The sequence below is a fragment of the Echinops telfairi genome, unplaced genomic scaffold, assembly GCF_000313985.2.
Source record: "Echinops telfairi isolate 266 unplaced genomic scaffold, ASM31398v2 ScPeMD7_3533;HRSCAF=4204_0, whole genome shotgun sequence".
In the NCBI taxonomy this organism is placed as follows: domain Eukaryota; kingdom Metazoa; phylum Chordata; class Mammalia; order Afrosoricida; family Tenrecidae; genus Echinops; species Echinops telfairi.
The window spans coordinates 37,761,139-37,767,698 of record NW_022107431.1 but is presented as its reverse complement, the minus strand read 5'-3'; positions in this window follow the sequence as shown (position 1 = coordinate 37,767,698).

Here is a 6,560-nt window from a genome sequence, read left to right as displayed (position 1 = left end):
ACACTGGGCTCCCTGGCTCTGTGCCTCCGTGGTTCACACCCCTTCCTGCTTTCTCATCTTTGCTTTGGGATTAATCTTATCCTTTGGTTCTCATGTCATTGACTGCTCTAAGGAACATTTTCCTCCTGGATGCTGTGTATTTTATTGGGCCTGTTGATTATTTGGCTGAAACGTGATCTCCAGAATGGCTTCAGTTTCAGGTACAGAGGACTATAGTCTTGGGGGTTCCTGCAGTCTCTATCAGACCAGTATGTCTAATCTTTTGAAATGTGATTTTTTTTTCTTGGTCTAATTTTTCTCCCATATGTCTGCGACCATTTATAGTGAATTTACTCAGAGTATTAAGTAGTGGTAGTCAGTCAGGCACCATCTAGTTCTTCTGGCCTCAGGATCATGTCGGTTGTGGTTCATCAGTCCTTTGTACTAATGCTCCCTTGAGTCTTGGTTTCTTTCACTCTCTGTTACTCTAGATGGAAAGAGATGGACAGTTCTCTTAGATGACTGTTCAGAAGCTTTTAAGATCCCAAATGCTAATCACCAAAGTAGGATGCACATTATCTTTATGAACTATTGTTCATGTTGTACCAGTTGATGTAGCTGTCCTTCCGGTCTATAATCTTCCAGCTTCAAGCGTAGGAACTTCATCCCAAGAAGTGTTTAATATGTCAGAAGTGTTCTTGACTGTAACTCTTGTGTGCTCTAGTATCTATATTAATGTGCATGTACCTCCTACACTTAGTATGTCAAAATATCCTCAGTCTTAATCTAAAGGTGAGTATGTGTGGTAGTTATATTTTCTGCATCATTGACCTGCAACTACGTGAATCTGATGTCAAATGCAGGAAGATCACTGGTCAATGGGTCAAAAGTCCTATAGGTCCAATGGCAGTGACTCCATGTGGCTTGTCAACAGGAAGGTGAAACAGAGAGAGAGAGAGAGTATGGCCCCCTACTTCTGATTGCAGAAGAGAGTTCCCAGAATCCTCATGAGAAGGCTATGCCCACAAGGAGGTATCATTAGGCTGTGAACTGATGGACAGGCTAGACTCCACCCTTCATTCTTTATCAAGTTGACATGAAATAGTTAGTAACCCAATACCTTATGCACTCCACCAGGACTCATGGACCATTAACTTAAAGGTCAGCAGTTCAAACCCACCAGTTGCTCTGCAGAGAAAAGATTAAACAGTCTGCTTGAATTAACTGGATGTCATCGGGTTTGGTTTGGTGTTGGCATGTAAAGACACTGGGAGGAATGAAAAAATAAAGGGCAAATGTAGTTACTGTGAGGTTTCCAAAAATTCAAATCTTTATGTATGAAGACCGTCTCTTTCTCATGATGTGTTAGTCTGGGTAAACTAGGGGGAAAAATCCACAGAAACTCATATGTATAAGATAGAGTTTTATATAAAGCACAATTGTACATTAAGAAAGCATCTCAACCCAGTGCCCTCCAAGTCCATAAGTCCAACATTAGCCCAGATCTACAAAGTCTTCCTCAATCTCACAAAACACACGCAATGACACTGACTGCAGGAGAAAAGTTGAATCTGTGAGCATGTAAGCATCTCAGTGCTGGCAGGGGTCTCCACGTGGCTTTTCCAGCATCCAGGGGCTGCATCAGGGTAGGTCCATGTGGCTTCTCCTCAGGGATGTCTTTCAGAAAGTGAGCCTTGACAGCTGAAGCAGGGAACTGGCTAAGGCAGCTGAACCCTGGCCCAACCATCAGAAAGCAAGAAACCCAAGAACTAGAAATGGGAGAGTCACCGAGCCATTTCTCTCTCCACCCTTCAATTAATCCCACATGTGTTTATTGGCCGGGTTGGCACAATAAACCTTAACTATCTCACATGATGAGTAATGAGTGGGCTTAAATAGCTGATATTTAGATTAGTAGCCCAACACTCAACCCACTGTACCACTGGAAATCCTGTACTGACTCCATCTTTATTCATTAATTCCACTCTTTCCCACTCACCCACACTCTTAATTTCCTTATTATTTTCTCTTACTCAATTCTTTCTCCTTTGATTTTTTTTCTTGAGATAATGGGATTCTGTTCTCTAGTTCAAACCCTTCTTCAAGCTACAACTCATTTTCTTTAATATGTTTAAACCAATATCTACATAAATTAGGGTGACCACTGCTTTGTTATTCAGCTGCCTCAGGATCTTTTTGAACTACCTTCTTTTTCTAAACTCACATTTCATCCACTTTAGTTTGTCGTTTGTACCCCAAAATGTAGGGACATGTAAAAATTTTCTTATAAAGGAGACTTCGGACAGGGCAAGATATGACAAAATAACAATTTATAAATTATCAAGGGCTCATGAGGGAGGGAGGAGTCGGGAGGAGGGGAAAAATGAGGACCTAATTGGGGGGGGGTTAAGTGGAGAGGAAATGTTTTGAGAATGATGAGGGCAATGAATGTACAGATGTGCTTTACACAATTGATGTGTGTATGGATTGCGATAACAGTTGTATGAGCCCCTAATAAAATGATTTAAAAAAAAAGGTAGCTGTTTTGGATATCCAAAACTAACAATGAATTTGCAACAGATATTAATTTATGACAGTAGTTGTCAACATGACTTTCCTTTAGGTATGACATCTATCCGAAAACTTCTTTAATCTATTTCACTCAGCATACATTTGTTTAATGCCTTAGCATAGGTACTCAGTACTAGATGGTTTAGCACAGGAGAAAAGTATTATCTATGAACACTTTCATATTCATTTCTTCAGAAGGTCCACAACTACTTCACAGGCACAGTGGTAAGCACTTCAAAACCACCACTTTATTGAAGCCTCTCAACACTAATTAATGTATTATTATCACCATTTTGCAGGCTCAGAAAAGCACCAAGCTTGCCAAAGGTCACAGAGGGAGCAGCAGTGGGAACGCATTTCAATGTGGCCACACCCTACGGATTGAAAACAGCTCTAATCTGTTTGGGCTCAACTTCCCTCTGCAGCTCCAGGCAATATTCCTTTGCTACAGCTCTGGGACCTATTTACACAGCAAGATAGAGTCTTTTACCTTATTCCAAGCATGAGAAATGAATGGTAATCTTGTGAGTTCTTAGTTATCTGCCTCCCACATTTGGGGGAACATTCAAATGGTTTAAGGGTTAGAATAGATATTGACCTGTAGGTTCAAGTGCCAGCTTTCAATTTTAAAAGATGTGATATACCAATAAACCTCTGTTTTATGACTTTGTTAAAGAGAGCTAGTAAGAACAACACTACTGCTTGTTGTTAGGTGCTGATGAATTGGCTCTGATTCATAACAACTCTGTACAAAGGGACAAAACATTACCTGGTCCCCCACCACCTCACAATTGTTGTTTGAGTCCATCGTTGCAACCAGTGTCAACCCATCTTGTTCAAGGTCTTCCTCTTTTTGCTCACCCTCTGCTTTACCAAGAAAGGTATCTCTGTCAAGGATTGGTCTCTCCTAACAACTTGTCCAAAATACATGATAGGAAATCTTAGCATCCTTGCTTCTAAGGAACATTTTGGCTATACTTCCTCGAAGAGTGTTCTGTTTTCTGGCACTGTATGGCACTTTCAATATTCCTAACCAACTCTGCAATTTCAAACGCATCACTTCTTCCTCAGTCTTCCTTATTTATTGCCCAGCTTTCATATGGATGAGCGAAAATACCATGGCCTGGGCTAGGCGTACTTAATCCTCAAGGAGATATTTTTGCTTTTCAACTCTTAAGAGAGGTCTTGTGCAGCAAATTTTCCCCTTGGAACTCATTGCTTGATTTCTTGTCTACTGGTCCCATGAGCACAGATTGTGGATCGAAATAAAAAGAAATCTTGACAACTTATCATGATGTTCTCTATTGGTTTGGTTGTGAGGACTTTTTGTTTTCTTTACATTGAGCTGTAATCCATATTATTGGTTTTATTCTTTGGTCTTTCTAAGCGCTTTGAGGCTTTTTTACTTTCAGTAAGCAAGATTGGGTCATTTGCATAGTGCAGATTGATAATGAGCCTTCCTTCAATCCGGATGTCAAACTCTTCTTCTCTCCAGTTTCTCAGATTACTTACTCTGCATACAGACTGAATCAGTGCAGTGAAAGGACAAAACCTTGGCACACCCCTTTCCTGATTTTCAGCTGTGCAATATCACTTTGTTCGGTCCAAAACCACATCCCTTGTTCTATGTGTAAGTTCCACATGAGCCCAGTTAAATGTTCTGGAGTTCCAATGATTTGTAATGCCAGCTGGTTATGATCCACAGTCAAATGTGTTTGAATAGTTACTAAAACACTTTGCAAGTCTTTCTGGTATCTCTGTTTTCAGCCAAGACCCAGCTAATGTCATTAATGATATCCCTCCTTCCACATCTTCTGAAGCTGACTTGAATTTCTGGATGCTCCATGTCCATGTACTATTGTAACCACTCTTGAATTCTCCTCAGAAAGGTTTACTTGCAGTGGTGCTAATTATGTTGTTAGATAATTTCCACATTCTAAAGGGTCATCTGTGAGGAACAGAAGGATTTCTCTTGTCTCCCCAGAATATATGCCAGACTTGGCTTGAGAATGACTGTTCATTAGGCAGTGAAAATAGGTCAGAGGTTATTCTCCCTAACACCAGCCATCTATAGTCTGACTCACCCTAAATAAGACCCACTCCCTTCTGATAGGGATAGTGGTTGTCTGTTTACTTGTAGGAGATACCAGAGGTCAAACCCGCCCAAGGATGACCAAGGTTAGGTAGCCATTATCAGCTGTCTAGATCAAGCAGACATCACTGTTTATCCCACAAATGTGGACACACCCCTAGGTCATCCCCCTCCTATTGATTGTATTGCCTATGTTGCTACCCCTCCCGGTGACTTAGGTTATTGTCCCCTATCAGGGGACTTGTATGCCTCCCAGAACAGTAGTTGTCTGTTTTATTATATGAGACATCAGAATGATCAAACTTGTTCTAGAATGAATTGTATTGCCCCTTTCTGTGATGTATGACTCTGTAATCAGATCCCCCTAAAGTGATATGATGCATGATTAGCAATAAATAATGAGGCTCCCTGGTTCTCAAGGGTGGCTGGCCGAGGGTGGCTGGAGAAGGTGGCTAAGGAGGACGAAGCAGCGGCTTCTTCTCTGATGGCTAAGCCCCCTCCATGAGGACCATCAATTGGGTCTGAGGTGAGCAATGCTACCATGAATTGCGTCTGACTCCATTACTTGACTCCATCCTTTAACTCTCATGCTCTCTGACTTTACTACACTCTCTTATCGCTGTACAATTGCGCCTACCGAACCTGCGATGTTTTGTGGGGTTCCCTCTTCCCTTTAACCCCACAGTCATCTTTCTTTGGAATGGGTGCAAATATGGATCTCTTCTAGTGGGTTGGCCAGGTTTCTGTCTTGGACATTTCTTGACATAGGTGATTGCTTCCGTGCCGCATCAGATTTTTTAAACATTTCAGTTGAAAATCCATCAATTTGTTTTCATCAATGCCTTCAGTGTTGTTTAGATTTCTTCCTTCAATACTATCAGTTTTCTGTTATATGCTACCTCCTGAAATGGTTTTGTCAATCAATTCTTTCTGATAATAGTGCCTTTGCAAATTCCTTCTTTATCTTATGTTACTTAAAAAAATAGTTTTATTGGCATATACTTCACATATCATACAATTTAGTCAATTTCAGAACATTTTCTTCTCATACTATTGTTAGCTTCTCCATCCTCCCCTGCCATACCTCTATCCAGTTACTATCTCTATAGATCTACCCATCCTGGATTTCCTAAACATATAATCATACAAAATACAAACAGAAAGCAAACAAACAGGCAAAACAGAAAAATATCAAAGAATTGAAAACATTTTAAATGGGTTAAAAGGGAGATCAAATAATAAAGTATTACATTTTAACCTACCTAAATCTGCCATAAGACTTTACAATGCTTTCTGTTGGACAGCAAGGCTATTCATATCCCTTGACTGTGGTCAGAGGGGATTCACTGGAGGCTAACCCCATGTGGGGACCCTGGAAATGGATGTTCATCTCCACTGTCATCCATAGCCTTCTGCAAACCAGGTGTTCCTAATTTAAGCTCTGATACCATTCCCTCCTTCAGTTTTGTTTTATTATTTCTAATCCTTGGATCACACGGGCTTGTGTGATTCTTGCATGTGGACTTAGTTGATGCCCTTCCATCTTTTTTATGGCATTTAAAAAAATTCAGAATACATCAACATACTTTCTCCAAAAACTAATATTATACTTTTTTTTAAAGAAATCATTTTATTGGGAGCTCTTAGAGACATCATAACATTTCATAGTTCAGTCACATCAAGCAGTACTGTACCATTGCTACCACAATCAATTTCAAAAAATTTTCTTCCTCCTTGCACTCCTTGATATCAGCTACCCTTTATCCCCTCCCTCCCCCACTTTTCTCCCCAGAAACCCTTGTTTATTTTTTATTTATTTTTGCCTTATCTTACACCATCCACATCACCTTTCACATACAATCCTGTTGTTCACTCCCCTTGAGTGGGGTTAATAAGAGGGGGTGCCCCCGCCAACCCA